The sequence below is a fragment of the Podarcis liolepis genome (genome assembly GCF_965112155.1).
Source record: "Podarcis liolepis genome assembly, chromosome: 4".
Taxonomy (NCBI): Eukaryota; Metazoa; Chordata; class Lepidosauria; order Squamata; family Lacertidae; genus Podarcis; species Podarcis liolepis.
Window position 1 is genome coordinate 57,762,596 of NC_139558.1, and position 20,194 is coordinate 57,782,789.

General features: G+C 41.0%; 1 long non-coding RNA gene across 1 annotated transcript; it reads right to left on the bottom strand.

Annotated features, from left to right (window-relative positions):
• Positions 1-499: 499 nt before the first annotated feature.
• On the bottom strand, positions 500-16,047 carry LOC310705657. The gene is made up of 4 exons (XR_014525435.1): positions 15,905-16,047; positions 13,999-14,282; positions 4,380-4,511; positions 500-1,559 (listed from the first exon to the last, which is right to left on the bottom strand). It is a non-coding gene; the product is annotated as an uncharacterized lncRNA (long non-coding RNA).
• Positions 16,048-20,194: the final 4,147 nt, after the last annotated feature.

A 20,194-nucleotide genomic window follows, 5' to 3' on the forward strand; every position in this document is an offset into this window, starting at 1 on the left:
TTATTTTTAAAAGCTTCTCTCTCTCTCTCTCTCTCTCTCTCTCTCTCTCAGAACCTATCTGAATCAGGCCAAAGGCCCATCTAGTCCAACATCCTGTTCTCACAGTGGCCATCCATACTATGGGAAGCCCATAATTAGAACAGGCTGGTGCTGAGCCCACAACTGCCCTCTCCCTACACGTGATCCCCATCAACTGATATTCAGATGCATATTGCCTCTGACAGTGGAGACCATCTCTACCTCTTGTGGGAGCAGATTCCATATTTTAATGTGTGAAGATGTATTTTCTTTGTTATTAACAGGAGTGTTATCTTGAATAAAATATTGGGGAGCAGGTAAGCCCTGCCCTGCATAATCAGTCACAAAACTTGGTACACACACACACACACACACACACACACACACACACACACACACACACACTATTTAAATGGCAATAGCCATCAGCTTTGTGGAGGGCAATGAGATCTCAGCCCCTAGGAGTTGGCTCCTACAGTCCTGAATATTCCAACATTTAGCTTCATTGGATGGTCCTGGGTTCTAGAACTGGAAGGGAGACTTAACATCTACTTTCTCCTCACCCTGCATAATTCTATAAATCTCTAACATGTAACATCCCTTACTCATCTTCCCCCTTCAAACTATAAAAAGCCCCAAATAGTATAACCTGTCTTCATAGGATAGTTGTTCAATTTCCTTGATCATTTTGGTTGCCTTTTCTCTGAACTTTCCAAGCTATATGACATCCTTTTTGAGGTGAGGCAACCAGAACTATACACACTATTCCTAGTGTGGTCACACCATATATCTGTATCCATTATGATATTGACAGTTTTATTTTTGATCTCTTTCTTAATGATCCATAATGTGGAATCCACCTTTTTCATAGCTGTTGCAAACTGGTTGAACATCTTCATTAAACCTAAAGTATTGTTTCTGGTCAATTACCACCAGTTCAGATCCCATAGGCGTATATATGAATTTAGAGGGTGTTTTTTTTGCCGGGAAATGCATTACTTTACACTTGCATACATTACATTCATTTGCCATTTTACTGTTCATTTGCTCAGTTTGGAAACATTGCAATCACAGAGAAACCCCAGAGCAAACCAGATGAGCAGTAAAGAAATGAAATGGGAGAAATCCCCTTGTCCCTAAATAAAAGTTTACATGAATCATAGCTAATTAAACAATGAGGCTTTCTCTGCATGGAGAAAAGGCTTAAGGGAAATTTGACAACAAAACTGTTGCGGTGGAAAAATGAGAAGAATGACTGATTATCTTCCAAGGCACTGGTGCCCACAATCAATAGATTCAAACTGAAGTACAGAAGATGTAGACTGGCTATCGGGGCGGGGGGGAATGATGACTTCCTAATTGTATGAATGGCTGAGCAACGAAACAGGTCTCCCAGTGAAGTTATATAATTACCTTTTGAACAGATTTGGATGGAGAATCTATCAGGAAAGGTTTGTGCATAGGATATCTTGCCAGTTTAGAAGTGTGAGCTAAATGACCCTTGGTTCTCTTCCATCTCTATAATTTGAATGGCGTACACTCTATTAACACAGTAATAAAAGATACGTTACAGGGAGAGCTGCTGATAATGTCAACATTTCATTAGTGACACTGCGATTAAATTTCTGTCAAGCTTAGGAGCATCAATTATATGTTAGGATATGAATCAAAATAAATGGCAAAATTGATTTAAATAGTCTATGTTCGCTATTCCTAACTTAGTTCTTGCCTACAGTTAATATTTTATGCTATAAACCTGTTCTTAGCAATAAGTACTTCATACACAGATAACCAGGTTGTGAAGGATTTCTATCATCATCTGAAAGCACAGGCACAAGTGGCATGTGCTCCTATATAGCTCCCCTTCCGGTCCTCATCACTGTTGCAGGGAAAGGAACCATGTACTCATGCAAAGACTCATGCCACATAATCCTTTCTGTTGCAGTCAGCAAAGAGAAGAAGGTTGGGTAGGTGACCCTTCTTCCTCAAGCTGCCTTAGGATGTTCACTGGGAAGCAGATATTAACATCCCTGACTTCTTGTACCACCTACCAGTTATGAGCAAGGTAACCATGCTCATTCATGCATCCAGTTAGCTAAATCAACCAGCACCACATCCTTGCTTGCTTTAACACTGAGAGGTTGGTGGGAAAGGTGTCCTCTTAGGCCAGTTGTGAACCTCATCCCTAAATATCCTGCTCGGTCCTCAAGCAGGAAACTAACTAGTTCACCATGGATATATATTAGGATGGGTGGGTCACCATGTTGAATCCAGAGACACAGTTGAGAAGGTGGTGGTGACACATTAAGGATGCCTCCTTCTGATTGCTTGGCCTTCTCAATAAGACATTGGCTCCAGGCTAGTGTGGCTTTATCCCAGTTTCGGATCAAAAACCAAAGAGCAACATCCAAGCAGCCAGTATTATTCAGGGAACTATTATTCAGGGAATGTTCACCATTAGGTAGGTTAGCTAGATGGATGGATGGATGGATGCATAGTTTGGCATAAACCCAAAGAAGATTACCAGGCAATTACGTTGAACTATGGCAAGAATTAATCTGTCGGTGCAAGACAGATTGCTAAGTAAATAAGGGGGAAAAAATGATTCAAGAAACTTAATACATCTGATAAAAGCTACCCTGAAAGCTCCAGTTACACAGCTCATTTAAATCCCTTTTCAAAAACAGCAGCATCACCAAATTACTAACTAACTGGAGCCTAAAAGTTCTCTATTGGAAAGCTAAGCAATTCTACAGGGTTATTTCAAATTATATTACATGTGCAGGAACTCAGTGAAGAAGGCAAATTCTGCATCCCACTTTCCCCTACAAGACCTTCTGATACAATAATGCAATATGTTTAAGGAAGAAACAGGAATATTTTATAGACCAGCAAGACTGAATGGGATTAGGATTTTATATGATTTCTTACTTATCTCACTTTCAGGTACAAATTTATGAGAGTTATATATTAAAGTTGAAGCATTTCTTCATAGTTGCTAAATTGACATGTTGTCTAGCATCTTTAGTCAAGTTTGCTATAACAATTTCACTACTGTAATGCTCTATGATTACATCTGCACAGGCGTGCAAACCCGAATAAAATAGGGTGGGCAGGTAAGCCCGCCCACATAATAAATCACATGACACGGTACACACACACACACACACACACACCCATACCCCATTTGAATGGCAATGCTCATCAACTTTAGGGGGGCCCAACCTCCTCAAATTGGAGGGGATGAAGACCTTTTAGCCCCTAGGAGTTGGCTCCTACACATCTACATAAAAATATTCTGTCACTGCCACTTATGATGACCATACCAACTCTGCTATGAACACTTGAAGGACTGCTGGATCTGCTAAAATGAAGGATGAAGCACTAGCATCTTAGAAACCAGGAGGGCCTTGTTGGAAGTTGATTCACAGAATGTGTTACTCATTTCCCTTTCAGATTTCTCTACAAACAAAGACTAACATAAACACAGCATCAAGCTGTGTTACTTTTATTGTTGTTAGCTGTTCTGAGCCCGGCTTCAGCTTCGGCTGGGGAGGGTGGGATATAAATAAAATTGTATTATCATCATCATCATCATCATCATCATCATCTACTAGTTTATTATATTACTAGCTTTCATTGTTAAAGATGCTTTCCAGAAATCCCAGATATCCTTAGATTAGGTAACACTAAAATAGTGACTTGATCTGTAATAAGACTACGATTTTCAACACAGTGGCCTGGTTCACATGACACACTGAGCCAAATGTGTGGACTTTCAAGATGAGCTCACAGTTGATTTGTTTCTTTCCAGTATTTTGTTTTGTTTTGTTTTGTTTTTTGCAAATCTGAGCTAAGTGATAAGGCTGAATAGCTTGAAAACCATTTGGCTAGGTCCAGTTTGAAACAAACATTATTTCTTCCACTGATTTCAACTCATGACATTCAAGGCACCAGAGTCAGCATGTAAATTAGGAAAATGCAGAATTCATTAATCCCAACTTCTTCTAGACAATGGATCACACCTAATTATGTGCAGCCTTAGAGAGTTATGTGACAATCACAGGACATTTTTTTTCTACACTGCAGTTAATGAATGTGTATGAGAAAAAACACATGTTCAAATCTCTGCATTTCGCATAATACATTAAAGCTATGATGTCAAAAAAAAATGACCTTAAATGTCTCCTCTAAATTCATAAATACGTGTTTCAATTTTCTCTGAATAAAAATCTGCTGAGTAACACTGTTTGTCAGGCATCACACAAATAATAAAAGTACTGGCACCCTTTTAGCACATTTCTTTTTCTCTCTCCCCCTCCACAAATCAACAATAAAATTAATAAGAATAGGGACATTACCTGATTGTGTGTTTTCTTCAGCAACCCAAATGTGTTAAAAAGTAATTTTTCATGAATATATTTTCACATTTCATTGAACACCTAGTGATACTGATGAGAACAAATACAATTTGATCGCTGCCTCGCATAAACCTGTAAAAAATACAATAATATTTTCTGAACTCTGCATTATTTTCTGAAATCTTAGCATCATTGGCAGTCAGATCCACATCACTCTAAAATGGGGCACAATGGCTGAAAGTATATGTGAAATAAATCGACTCCCCCATTCAAATAATAACAACAACAACCCAGTTATTGTATGGAGAAAAGGAATCAACAGCAAAAATTAGATTAGCAAATCAGGGACTGTTCAAAAATAAGAAAGTGCCTGTCTTACAAGTGAACTTTGATAATATTTAAAATATTTATTCTCAATCATACATGCATAATAGGAAAAACTTACATAATGATTGCGTAATGCTGATATGAGAGCGCAAACACTTTAAAAGGGCTGTGCTTCAATGTATTGCTTTTTTACACTGGAGATGATCAAGGAGGATATGATCTGGCAGTAAGTAGCCTTATTTCAATAATTATTCTATAAATAGTTAAATAATTATAACTGGACCTTGCCTGAAATCAGCTGCTAAATGCATATGATAGGTGAAATCTGCAAGGTCTAGGGCTACAGCACTAAAACATTATCCTTTCTTTCTCCCTGGCATGTGGGAAAGGGGTGGTTGGGATCAGTGAATGTAATAAAACCCCAATTTCCAAAACTCAGCTATTACAAAATTCATCCTGTTGTTAAGTCTAATGTGGTATCATTCCTAAATTAGATGTATCTAAAAGACTGATTCATGTTAATAGATCTTGATTTGCATTATGAAAACAACAACTCAGGTAATAAACATGCGAGAAACACAAATATGGAACTCCTTGCGCTGTGATACCTCCCAATAGCTCCATAGTGTCAACATCAGTTTATACGTTAATGCAGTCTTTCTCAACTTTGAGTTCCCAGGTGAACTACAGTTCCCATCATCCCTGACTACTGGCCATGCTGGCTCGGAGTGATGAGAGTTATACTCCAACAACATCTGGGAAACAAAGGTTGAGAAAGGCTGTGTTTCAGAATAAGCCACAAATTGGCAACCTGTGGTTTGCACCATTTCCCAGTGATGTAGCACCGCTATCAAAAGATTACACATAATCCCAGCACAGGTTTATGGTCCTATGTTATGGACCCATGGAGTTCAATTAAGTTCACTCAGAAAGGTAAAAGAAATTTGTGCACAGATGATGATTGCAACAACCTATCTCTTTAATCACTCTTGTAAGAATCTGTCTTGAATTGCTTGATTTATATATAAATATAATGGTGAACTTTTAATTTGAAGGTTGGGGATTTTTTTTTAGGTGGGGTGTTGTTTAGTTTTCCTCAGTAACTAAATTAAATTGTCCATCAAATTTAATCAGTCAGTTTGTGACAAGGTATCCCATGGGCACGTTTTACTGTAGGTGTCATTATCATTGCCTTCATAAATCACCATAATAGAACTCCATAGTGCCAGGCTGTTGCAGAGCATCACATGATAAATCCCTAATAAATTGGTCTGGATTTTCTAAAATAAGAACAGCTCAATCTTCTGAACATAAAAATACGAGAACAATACTGCTTCCTGGTGCAGAAACAAACAGGTCTGTGGGGGGGAAGCACATTTGTGGGACAGAATGCAAATGGAGCATGAAGCCACTTCCAGCTAAAAGTCCAGTGTAATTGCGAGGGGTTGGAAGGAGTGAGAAGACATTACTTAGGTGCTGTCCCATACCTCCCCACCCCTTTATTCTCAAGCAAGGCAAGAGATAGATCAATGAGAGACAGCCGGAATTAGGAGTGGCCTAGTTTGATGGTTCTTTTGGACAGAAAAAGAACTTTGTCAGTGGCAGCAGCTCGGCAGTGGCATAGCAACTGCAGAGGCAAACTCACTGGCCTCATAGAATCATAGAATTGCAGATTTGAAAGGGACTCAATAAGTCATCTGCTTCAACTCCCTACAGTGCAGAAATCACAGCTCAATAATCATTTCAACGTAGTCCATTCCACTGTTGAACAGCTCTTATAATCAGAAAGTTATTCATAATGTTTAGTTATTCATGATGCTTGTGCCATCTTCCATGTGGCAGCCCTTTACATATTCAAAGATATATCTTTTCTTAGTCACTTCTTCTCCAAGCTAAACACACCCAGTTCCCTCAAACATTCCTCATAAGGCTTGGTTTCCAGACCCTTTGTGAACTTAGCCGTCCTCCTCTGCGCATGTTCTAGTTTGTCTTCTTGAACTGTGGTGCACAAAAATGAACACAATATTCCAAGTGGGGTCTGGCAAAGGCAGAAAAGAGTGGAACCAATGACAGATCTTGGGGCCTCAATTTTTTTGGGCAACCTGTGTGACACCAAAATTCAACATACCCACCCTTCTTGCCTTCCATTCCACCTGCCCACAGACTGTCTTGCCAGAGTGGTGCATGCTCCCACTTGGACTACTGCAATGCGCTCTACGTGGGGCTACTTTTGAAGGTGACCCGGAAACTACAATTAATCCAGAATGAGGCAGCTAGACTGGTGACTGGGAGCGGCTGCCGAGACTGCATAACACAGGTCTTGAAAGACCTACATTGGCTCCCAGTACGTTTCCGAGCACAATTCAAAGTGTTGGTGCTGACCTTTAAAGCCCTAAACGGCCTCGGTCCTGTATACTTGAAGGAGCGTCTCCACCCCCATAGTTCAGCCTGGACACTGAGATCCAGTGCCAAGGGCCTTCTGGCAGTTCCCTCATTGTGAGAAGTGAGGTTACAGGGAACCAGACAGAGGGCCTTCTTGATAGTGGCGCCTGCCCTGTGAAATGCCCTCCCTTCAGATGTGAAGGAAATAAGCAGCTATCTTATCTTTAAAAGACATTTGAAGGCAGTGCTGGTTTAAGGAAGTTTTTAATATTTAATGCTGTATTGTTTTTAACACTTGATTGGGAGCCACCCAGAGTGGCTGGGGAAACTCAGCCAGATGGGCGGGGTATAAATAATAAATTATTATAATTATTATTATTATAAGATTTTTGGTACCCTCAAGGCTCTGCACCTAGTGCAACTGAACTGGTCATGTTTGCCTAAATCTGCCTCTGGTGCAACTATTACCTTCCCATTCCACATTAGGATTATAAATATTAAGTGGATTCCTTTCATCCATTGCACACAACTAAGCATGTTCAACCATCCACACCATGCAGTCAGGGCTTAACCTATCCAAGGGCATATCACTGCCAAGATTTCAGGCTACCTAAGTGTGGTTCTGGTCACAGTCTTTAATGGCACCTCCTTATACCTCTATCAGTCCATCATCTTCAGATGCTACCCCAGCCATGCCTGTAGCAGTGATGTGGCTGGACATTTAAGAAAGAAAAGGAATCCACATTGCAGGTAATAAAATAAAACATCCTATTTGAGATATATAGGTAGGCTACCTAACTAGGAATTAGCTGAGGCATGGTAAGCTTAGGGGAGAAGGTAGTGGGAAAGTTTGAAAGACTGCCAGAGAAATGTATTAAAGAGAGTTAAAATTAATACTGTTTGTTCAGTCAATTCTTTTAGTCAAGCAACAAGGCTTTATATTAATGTGTGTTCTCTGGTAATTGTTTTGAATACAAGGGAATGATTGGAAAGGGGACCAAAACCAAGTAAGTAAACTATTAGACTCTACCGCAAATCAGTGATGCACGGAAATGAAATGAGGTGGAAGCATTTAATAAGATCCCACAAATATATCTTTCCACTGCCCCCTAAAAAAGTTAAAATTAATATGCTATGTCAAAAACAGGATTACCATAGACAAAAACTCAACATAAACAATTATATGTCCTGCAATGATTTTTTGCAGATAAAGTCGCTCAGATTCGGGAAGAGGTAGACGCCACCGTGGGAGCAGGGCCGGGGCGGGAGAGTGCTAGAGTCCTGTCTAGTCAAATTGCGTGGGATCAATTCCAATCTGTTACCTCCGAGGATGTGGACAGGCTGCTTGGACGAGTGAAACCAACCACCTGTCTCCTTGATCCTTGCCCATCCTGGCTTATAAAAGCTAGCCGGGAAGGGCTGGGCGATGGGCTTCGTGGGGTGGTGAATGCTTCCCTCCATGAGGGAGCCTTCCCAGACCCGCTGAAAGAGGCGGTTATTAAACCGCTTCTTAAAAAAACATCTTTAGATGCGGCCACGATGGCCAACTATTGCCCAGTCTCAAATCTTCCATTCTTGGGCAAGGTGATTGAGCGAGTGGTTGCTGAACAACTCCAGGCACGCCTGGAAGAAGCGGACCATTTGGATCCCTTCCAGTCAGGATTCAGGCCTCATCACGGGACTGAAACTGCCTTGGTCGCACTGGTTGATGATCTCCAGCGGGCTAGGGACAAAGGTGAGAGCTGTTTCCTAGTTCTGCTGGATCTCTCAGCGGCGTTTGATACCATCGACCATAACATCCTTCTGGACCGTCTTGAGGGGCTGGGAGCTGGGGGTACTGTCATACAGTGGTTCCGCTCCTTCCCTCTGGGCCGTGTTCAGAAAGTGGTGGGGGGGGATGAGTGTTCAGACCCCTGGGCTCTCACTTGTGGGGTGCCTCAGGGTTCTGTCCTCCCTCCCATGCTTTTCAACATCTACATGCAGCCGCTGGGAGAGATCATCAGGGGGTTTGGGCTGGGTGTTCATCAGTATGCGGATGATACCCAGCTCTACCTCTCTTTCAAATCAGAACCAGTGAAGGCGGTGACGGTCCTGTGTGAGTGTCTGGAGGCAGTTGGAGGATGGATGGCGGCAAACAGATTGAGATTGAATCCTGACAAGACAGAAGTACTGTTTCTGGGGGACAGAAGGCGGGCAGGTGTGGAGGATTCCCTGGTCCTGAATGGGGTAACTGTGCCCCTGAAGGACCAGGTGTGCAGCCTGGGAATCATTTTGGACTCACAGCTGTCCATGGAGGCACAGGTTAAATCTGTGTCCAGGGCAGCTGTGTACCAGCTCCATCTGGTACGTAGGCTGAGACCCTATCTGCCCGCGGACTGCCTTGCCAGAGTGGTGCATGCTCTGGTTATCTCCCGCTTGGACTACTGCAATGCGCTCTATGTGGGGCTACCTTTGAAGGTGACCCGGAAACTACAACTAATCCAGAATGCAGCAGCCAGACTGGCGACTGGGAGCGGCCGCCGAGACCATATAATACCTGTCTTGAAAGACCTACATTGGCTTCCAGTACGTTTCCGAGCACAATTCAAAGTGTTGGTGCTGACCTTTAAAGCCCTAAACGGCCTCGGTCCAGTATACCTGAAGGAGCGTCTCCACCTCCATCGTTCTACCCGGACACTGAGGTCCAGCACTGAGGGCCTTCTGGCGGTTCCCTCACTGCGAGAAGCCAAGTTACAGGGAACCAGGCAGAGGGCCTTCTCGGTAGTGGCGCCCTCCCTGTGGAACACCCTCCCACCAGATGTCAAAGAGAACAACAACTACCAGACTTTTAGAAGACATCTGAAGGCAGCCCTGTTTAGGGAAGCTTTTAATGTTTGATGTATCACAGTCTTTTAATATTCTTTTGGAAGCCGCCCAGAGTGGCTGGGGAAACCCAGCCAGATGGGCGGGGTATGAATAATAATAATAATAATAATAATAATAATTATTATTATTATTATTATTATTATTATTATTATTATCATTATTATTATTATGTTGGGGTGGATTCTAATCAGATGAATCACAACTAGGTTAGTAGTTGCATAAACTACATATGTTCATTAGAGAAAGAGGAAGAATTCATTTCAAAAGGATTTATTCATGGAGTTTGGTGCTTCTGACCAGAACAAGATTTTCCTGCTTCAAACTGCCTCTTTCACTTATGTAAAGTGGTGCCCCGCAAGACGAAATTAATTCGTTCCGCAATTTTTGTCGTCTAGCGAATTTTTCGTCTTGCGAAGCACGAAATCCCATAGGAATGCATTGAAAATCAATTAATGCGTTCCTATGGTCAAAAAAAGTCCAAACAAAGCCAAATTTGGTACAACAACAGTTTATTAACTGCTCTTTAAAGTCACACATACTGTAAAGAGCAGTTCAAAAATTGAAGGGAAAATAAATTAACTTTATAAACAAAACATGTCTTTGTTTTTAGACAAAGAAAACAAAGTCGCGAGACGTTTTCGTCTTGCGAAGCAAGCCCATAGGGGAAATTCGTCTTGCGAGGCAAATCGAAAACGGAAAAACCTTTCGTCTAGCGAGTTTTTTGTCTTGCGAGGCATTCGTCTTGCGAGGTACCACTGTATAAGCCACTCACGGAAGGTCATTGTCTTTTTAAAAAGCAGCTTAAAACCCCAAGTATATTCTGGTAATAAGGATATCATATCCAAATCAATTTATCATCAAGTTTTATAGTGGCGTGTATCTGTTCTGAAATTTGCACATCATTCACAAATGCCTGGGTTAGGCTGCCTAAAAGCTTCTGCAAATTTTCATCAGGAGTGACATCATCATTGTCTACAGCATGTTGCTTGCCCGCACCATGTGACTGTAACATCATTTCACAGTCCACATCCTCTCTCATGGGTGCCTTCACTTCTTACCAAACTCCAGGATATTAAGCTAATTGGGGAATAACAAAACACTGGGTCATTGATCCACTATCTGCTCCACAGCAAGGACATGACAGGGTGGGAGGGGTACTCATGGACTTCCTACTTAGGTTGATGCTCTGGCTGTGGAGGAGATCTTGAGTTGGTGTGTCAGGGCTTTGCCTTTCCAGTCTTCACTCTCCTCCCAACAGGCAGAAATCACCATTGCTAGAAGGAGGCATGTCTGGGTTGTTGTTGTTTTTTGCAGGGGTGCCCCCACAAGTGATAGGTATCTTTTCTTTCAAGGATAATAGGATCCTGTTTTCTACTCTGACCTTCCTTCCAAAGATGAAGCAGCTATACACTTGTACCCCACAGATACAACTTCACACTTCTCTGAATTATTCAATGCAGATGTGCAGCCAGGCAAAGTGTAGGGGGGGGGGAAAGCATTTGCTTTAGAAAACTGTGCACAAACATACATATATTCATGAAAATCACTTTGCAAAAGTTGCTATATTAAACAAAATTTCATAGAGAAATGTGCTTATTAGAAGACATTCACATAAAAAATGTTTATGGTTTTTTCCCCTTTTAAAATTGCAAACTAATGTGGAAATGTGGATCCATAAATTTAAGCCAGGAAAAATGAGAAATTGAGAGAAACTGAAATTGAGAGGTCCACCTAAGGAATGAAAATGGTGGCTCTGTAAATGAAAATATGCATGCAGATCCTATTGCAACAAACCATCTCTTTATAATTCCATTAAAACATTTGAGGAGGTGTCTTATATGCTCATTTGTTGATATAGTTTCATAATGAAGAACAGCCACATTGTGGTTGGCAGGAGTAAAAACAGTTTTACAATGCTGAAGGCAGTGTTGTTAATGGTTGGTGTGGGTGGGTGGGAGTGTGTAGTAAGTATTGTGCCAATAAAGCACCTTGAGTGCTACTTTGTAAAAGGTAACAGAATCAGGCAATTAGATTATTTCAATCTTCACACAAGTTTCTGTGAAGTGGTACTATTATTTAAAAGTTGCACCTCCTTAACATCTAAAAGATCTGGCTCATCAGTTCTCTGTATAAGCAAGTATGCGACTTAAAGAAAATCCATGCTCAGGTGGTCAAAATCTAAATCAGAGATGGGAAGTCTAACTCAAATCATTACATGTTGGATGAGGCAAAATGTATGCCATGACAACAGTGTGATGACTAGAAGCATGCAGGAAGCAAGCCATTGGCTCAGTGAGGTTTCAGGGTGTCTGCCCAGCAGCTCAGAACAAGATTCTAAACCAGTCTGCAATGATATAAGGGCCAGATCCAAAATGGCTGCCATTGCTCCAGGTCACCTGATCCTGCTGGGCTAAAATAACAATTCACATGCAATAGGCTGCAGGCATCTGAAGCATATATCCAGCTGCATTACAATATTGTGTCCGCTTGGAGTATGCCAAGTGGTCCAAGAAATACATTTTCTTCCACCTTTCCCAACACAGGAAGAATGTGGATGCCATGAGTGGACCTTAATCCAAGATGCTATCCTTTTTTCTCTTTTTTTTAACAACATAAATAAACTTTCTCCTCCACACCAGGACAAACTTCATCCACTGAAGTCAAGAAGAAACCAAAGTAAGCAGGTAAGGCATTTTGGCAGAACTGGGATCACCACAGGGCCATAGTTCATCATTAGAGCATTTTCTTTGCCCGGAGAAGGTTCAGTTATTGGCATCTCCAGACAGAGCTATCTGAAACCTTGGAGAACCACGGACAGTCCTTGTGGACAATACTGACCAATACTTGGTATAAGACAGCTTCCTTAGTTGCTATGATGCTACATACAATTTTTATATGCAGTGTATCAAAAAATGTAGATTGCAGAAGAAACAAATGTACAATAAATGCAAAAGAGTTTCACCTAATAATAATAATAACTAATAATTATTATTATTCCTCACCCATCTGGCTGGGTTTCCTCCTACAAGGAGCTGTCAGGGAAAAGAGAAAAGATGGTAGGTTATAAGCATCCTCACAACAGAGGCAGTTTTAGGGTGGCCTGACCAGTGTGCTCCCTTGGGTGATGTGCTGCAAGGGGCACCAAAACAATGCTGTAGAGGAGAGTGTGGGAGGCAGGGGGGGGGTGAATTCTAGCATTGCACAGGGTGCTGCTAATAGTGTGTGATAAAAGGAATCACTTCCTAAAGAGAGGCACATATCTACCTGAACTGTGCATATCTGCTGATTGAAATTGAAAATGCTGGTGAAGACGGCTTAACAATTATGTTGTCAACTAATGCAGTAGTGTTGCCAATGTAATAATATCACTGTCAAAGCAATTTCTGAGCACAGAAGGTTTAAATAAGCTGTTGCCTAAATAAAGCTACGTCTGAACCAAACTGTAGACTTATTGTCTATGTGGTAGGGGGAACAATCAATAAAAAAGCTCAGGTAACAAATGGAATAGGGTGGATGTGGAGGAACTCCCTGAAACCACCACCTTGAAATAGATCAAGCTGATCTAGCTGAAACTTAGAGGGAGTCCTGAGTTCTTTAGGAAGGTCACAAGTCACATAGATGCTGCAATCCAGCACCCCAGGAGGGATCCCTAATGAACCCAGTGGGACTTACGGTACTTCTGAATAGATATGCTCTGGAATGCACTGAAAAAAAACTCCAGAGGGCTCAGATGTGACCCAGAGTAAGGTATGCCAGTGAGAACTCCCAAGGTGAATTAAACATGTGTTCCAGTTTCACAAACTGCTGTTGTGCCTCGTTTTCTATTATGTCACTTTAGCAACACACGTTTATTCAAGCCTAGTCAAAATAACATTATATATTATTAGTACAGTAGTGTTAGCATTATTAGTGTTGTTATTGTCCCTGCTGTTTGAGTGTTGTTGACTTTCTCCCATTCTTTTCTGAACAACAATAATTTTAAAATAGCTTGCAGTGTAGCATAGCGAGGAAGTTGGTATGGGGGGGAGAATTAGAAGTGGCACACCTCTTCTTGATGTAGGCTTGCAACCAATACTGTAGGTGTGCAGAGCATTACCACTGCACTCATACAAAGTGATCTACTTCTCTTAACCCTGCTGCCCTCTGTTCCCTTTCAAAATCTGCTCTGGAAGATTGCAGCAGCAACGTCCTCTTAAAATTAAGGAACTGGCTGTCTCTGCACATACTTTCAGCCAGGATTCTTTCTGTAATTCTAGAACCGAACTCATAGTCCTACCACGGAAATCCTTTCTTGATGTTCCAAACCTTCAGTTTCTTCATCTCAGCTGTCTGATAAAGAAAGAGAACAGCTTTTTATTGTGGCTATTGTTAAATAATTGGGAGTCAGAATTCTTGAGGATCGGCTGCAAACCTGTCAGAGATCTACCAATATGTATGTTGTATTTTTATTTCTTTTTTTTCCTAAGCTGGCCTGAAAATGCCAACTGGCAGAGAAGGGTGAGGCATCCATTTTAGAAAACACCTTGCCTGATATTGGGGGACCTCAATAATTTGGACTATCAGAGCAGAGCAGCTAACAATACTGGAAATTGCAAGTATGGCTGAATCAACATATATGGTCTACTGAAGAAATGGGCACATTATACGAATTGAATGCTTTTCAAAATGGGATTCCTTTATTACCTCTTATAATAATTATTATGTGTTTGGGTGATTGGGTATTTTATGTTTAACACTAGGAGATATATAAAAATGCATGTATAATAATTATTATTAAACTTTTCAATAAGCAAATAAGTGCAAATTTCCCTTATGAGCCTGTTTGGTCCAGTTCCAATGGTTCTTCTTTCCTAAATAATAAGACAAATCCTCTTGCCCATTTTGCACTAAACAATATCATAAATTGAAACCTATGTAAAAAAAAATACACTTGCCTCAGTGCAGAAGACTTTTGTCAAAGTCACTAGCAGCAAAGGTTACCAATAAAGAGTATGCTATAGACATGACTTGACAGTTTGAAACCAGATGACTGGCAGACACAATCGAGGCTCATGGGGCACTTGGTCTGTGTTTGTTTGCTTCCCTCCTGAGAAATGTCCTGGGAAGTTTAATTCAGATAGACCAAATATACACTGAAGTACGCTATCACCCATGTTGTGTGTAACTATACAGAGGGGTATTTTTGCCCTCTGTTTGACCTCCCCCTTTCAGTTATATTTTGTTCACATGCCTTAACTGTGCATCCAATATATCTTGTACCACTGCCTGAAATGGGACTTCCAGCAAGCCGACGCCACAAAATATCTTTCTCTGTAGTTTGAGTCTGCAAGGGGTGGGGGAATACTTTGGGTAACCTGATGCCATTGTAACACCTATTGGTTCACAGATGGGCAGTCTCACCCACCTGTCAAAATGCCCCACCAGCTGAAAAAGGTTCTCAGCCCTGGTATAAAGTGGAAATGTTTCAATGATCTGCATGTATGCAGATACCCCATCCTACTCAGAATCCAGATTCTAAAATTAGCACTTTGATCATTCATGGTTTATATATTGAAACTCCAGAATATTCATTTTTTGCAAGGAAGAAGAAAAAGAACAGCATTTGTGTAATTGTTTAGATTTTCAGAGTTTAGAGTAATGTGTTCAGCTTCGATGAATATAAAACTCATGGAAGATGCTGGATTTTTTATTTTTAAAAAAGCAATTTCCTTTGTTTTTTATATCAGTCTATTTAAAAATAGCACCATGTTCTAGCTTTTAACACAAGAAAATATGTGATTTTTTGATTGATTTTTTTTTCCCAATTGGGAAATTTCTAAAGTTCTTTCTTTTCAGTTTCCCTAGGCCAATGTCTATTAAGTCTATGCAATTGTGTCCTAAACACTCATATATTGATTACAGTGTTATATTTAACTGATGTTATTTCAAAGTAAAGTGGAACATTACTATACCTTGAAGGGCATCAGCTTGAAGGATGACAGCTGACAGTTGTCTGCTGTATTCTCCATCAGCTATGACAGCTTTCTTCAGGAGGGCCTGGGGTCATCTGAACCTGACACATGAAAGATCTTGTACTGTGTTTACATCAACTTCTGTCTCTCGGCTGACAAAGCACTTAGGTAGCTTTGTAGCTGTGCGAACACTTGTCTGAGTGTAACTTACATCCTTCAAGCATTTCCTGGTCAAAGGTCTATTGCTTCTGATAATCACTGAGGTGGATAGATTGTGACATAACCTGGTTGTATTCGTGGTGAATTGAATCCCTCTTTATGGAAATAAGTGAAACAAATAGTTGCTTCCTGATAGAAATCCTGTGTCTGGCATAACAATTACGTTTTTGCATTTCACCAGAAAGCTTTCTTTTTTACTTTATTTTGTGGTATTTAATCATTTGAAGTTCTTTGTATATGCTAGGGGTGTACGTCTGCTCTGCAAAAACCCCTAATCAGAAACAGAAGTGAGCATGGTCTGCGGAAGATGTGCACCTCAAGAGGAGGAAGCCAAGCTCCCGTGGGGCATGATAGGGTGGATCAGGGAACACAAAGAGCATCATCTCATGGCATTTCTGATGTGGATGTAAAATGCCAAATGGGGACACAGCTTTGCTTGCAAATTTCATCCAATTATGATTCTCAAAACTAAAGAAAAGTTTGAGATGTTTGCTTTTCCTTTTTTAAAAAAAGCATGTCATTCTCATATCCTACCAGAAATAAGAGAGGAAATGTGGCATATCCCATGGTACATGGAAATATTCCAGACTGAGTCACCTTTGACCACTTGGAATAAGTTCAATATCACTTTTGCCAGTGCGGTATTTATCAATGACTTTTTGTTGAGGACCATTTAGACAAGATTAAATACTTCAGACCCTGAAGTTGTGAGGTCCTGCTCTTGCCATAACAAATCTTCTGCACCTACATAAAAGTTGGCAAAATACCTATGATGCTCTGAATATAATTCAAAAGTGGATAGGAAAGGAAGCAAAGGAGCACTCCTGTGCCTCTTTAATTGATTTTTTTTTAAAGAAAGCCACCAAAATTAAGCTTTTTTGACAGGAACCTAACCCAAAAATAGTGATTTTAAGCTTTTTGAGCTGTTTCTGTTGCTTTTTCTATCATGTTGCCATACATCTGGGTATTCCCTGACATTTTGCCAGTTCAGCAACATCCCCCCCATGCCATTTTTACACCCGGAAACCAGGATTGGTCAGGAATTTCCTGACGCATGGCAAACCTACACTATAAGCCTTTAAACTCAAATGTTATAAAAATTGAACCTGCAGACATAATCTACCTGATGGGGTCTACAAATCTGCCAAATTTCAAGCCAATCCAATAAAAATGGCAACAGATACAAGTTTAAAAATGCTGAGAATTGGTTCCAATACAGGACTAAGACAATACAAGACATCTTTGTTGGTCCCAGGCACTCTATACCACCCACCTGAATTTGGGCCTGAAAGACCAAGGAAAAGTGTAGGGTAAAGGTAAAGGGACCCCTGACCATAAGGTCCAGTCGTGGCCGACTCTGGGGTTGTGGTGCTTATCTTGCTTTTTTGGCCGAGGGAGCCGGCGTACAGTTTCCAGGTCATGTGGTCAGCATGACTAAGCCGCTTCTGGCGAGCCAGAGCAGTGCATGGAAACACCGTTTACCTTCCCGCTGGAGCGGTACCTATTTCTCTACTTGCACTTTGACATGCTTTCGAACTGCTAGGTTGGCAGGAGCAGGGACTGAGCAACAGGAGCTCAACCCATCGCAGGGATTCGAACCGCCGACCTTCTGATCAGCAAGTCCTAGGCTCTGTGGTTTAACCCACAGCGCCACCCAAAAAACATTTTTTGACATTGCACAACACAGTCATGGATCATGTGACATGTACGTTAAGGCACTAGTCATAGCTTTCCTGGCTTTGTGGAGCTTGAGCCACTGTGAGATGGCCTTAGCTCTGAACTAATTGTTTTGTTTTGTTTTTAATCACTGAATAACAGCTTCCAAGCTTTTCACTGTGAAATCCTGCAGTATGGCAAATAAGAACTGAGGGTGACTAATTATGTGCTCAAATACTTGCTAAATTGGAAGTCTTTGCGCTGATTAGGGATCTTCTTTTGGCACTTGCAAATCAATAGATAATAAGCCATTAAAAGATGCATGGAATATTTTATAGTGTCTTTTCTTGAGAGTTTGTAGCTTTCAGGAAAGAAAGAAACATGAAACCAGACAGCTTTTTTGTAATTTAGGATCCTGTTACTCAAATGTTTGCACAGTTCTAGTAAAAATAATAAATAACAATGGTGGCCACACACACAACCCATTTAACATTAAGCACTGTAGTAATTTTAATTAATCAGAGCACAGTATCAACGTCAGAGAACAAAAGTTGTTAATGATGCTAAGCTCTGTGTTAGCAAAGAAAAAAGAGCCTGATTCTGCTTGCTTTATTAAGTAAGGGACCCTAATATCTTATTCCCTAAATGATGCCATTGATTTTTAATGGAGCTATTTGCTGAATAAAGTGCTGACTTAATGAGAGTTGGGTTTGCCTAATCTGGTGATGCATGGCATGTGTCATTCCACGAAGGCCTTGCAAAATGTTAAGTAAAATTGGCATCCAGACTAGTTGATGGGAGGTGTTGTTATAATAATTGACTTACCTTATTTTGAATGTATGAAATAGTCTGTAAACAATATTTTATCATTAGGCTTTGAATCTGCTTCTGGATCCATGCTATTCAGAGGAGGAGTGATTAAGGAGGTTATTAGTAAACCTACAAAGAACAGGACACAGAGCAGTTAAACATTACCCCATCATCTGTGCAAGAAATGTTCGGCATCATTACATTCTCCACAATAGTAACTTGGCACTGCTCTGTGGGGTAAGCAATCAATACATGCAGGCAATGCTTATTATATCAATAGTAAAATGTATGATTTAGATGGCTTCAGCACTGTAAAATCAATATGCATGTCTCTTTATAAGGCCAAGCATTAGTCTCTGCTGCAGCTGGGAGTGACAATGTATGAGCTATAATTAATTGGGGGGGGGGCTTCTACAAGTCTTAATTTGGTTTTGTGCACACTTCCGTTCCAACTGTTGCTGAACATTAAATATAAACATTGTTCTCATCACTATCTGTTGTACAAAAAGCTCCCTGAATGCTTTTATTCACATTAGAACTATCCAGTGCTATTTTTCTAGAAAAACAGGTGCCGGAACTCACCATGACTGCCTCCCTTGTTCTCTTATACAATCATACCTCGGGTTGAATGTGCTTCGGGCTGAGTGTGTTCGAGTTGCGCTCCGCGTTACTTCCGGGTTTCGCCGCTTGCGCATGCACTCAAACTGACATCACGCGCATGCGCCGAAGCACCGAAACGCAGATGCGCAGACACAGGTTACGTTCGCATCTAGAGGTACCACTGTAATAGCAATGGTGCCCACCTGAGAGGTGAGTTCTGGCTAAAAAAAAAAGCCCTGGAAATATCGCTTCTGCAAATATCCCCAACATTGCTATGGTGACTGAAAATGTATAGCAAATGAGATTCTTGCCTTTTGGCTCACATACGTCTGCTTTGAGAAAGGTGAACCAGAAAACAAAAACCAACCATAATGTCCCCCGTGGCTTATCTACAGCAAAGGTAATCTCTCATGATTCCGGTAGTTTTGGCTAGTGCTGTGCAGGAAGTCCACATACCTTTTCTGGTGGCCAGTGTTGCAGCCAGACATTGGGGGCCCCGCAATGGTCCAGCTGGGGGCAGAGATTGATGCCCTATCGTTGCCATCCAGGCCACGTTTTCGGCTCTGGCAGAGCTCCTGCCCAGGCAAGGCCTGGGAAGAGTCTTCTACATTTCCCCCTGATCACTCTTCATCAATTAATGAGAAAAGAAATTGGATGAGAGATTTTGGCAGAGCACTAGTTCTGGTCCCCAGTGTTTTCAATATATTCTGGACACTTGAACATTGTTTGCTTCTAAATCTGATGTCTGATGCCATATCTGGAATACTGCAGTCACAAGCAGCGATTTAAAAAAGCTCAACCATTTTTCTGTCTAGATTTTCACTTTTTGAAATATACATCAGAAGAGGAAAGGAAGAAGATCCGAAACATAAGTTGCAACTACAGGATGGCAGACTTGTCTATAATATTGATTTACAGAGCTAGAATGAAAATGGCACTCACTGCACTCCAGCATCTAAAAAAAGTCATTATTATAATCAGTTCTTTTGTGTGCTGCCTTTCCAT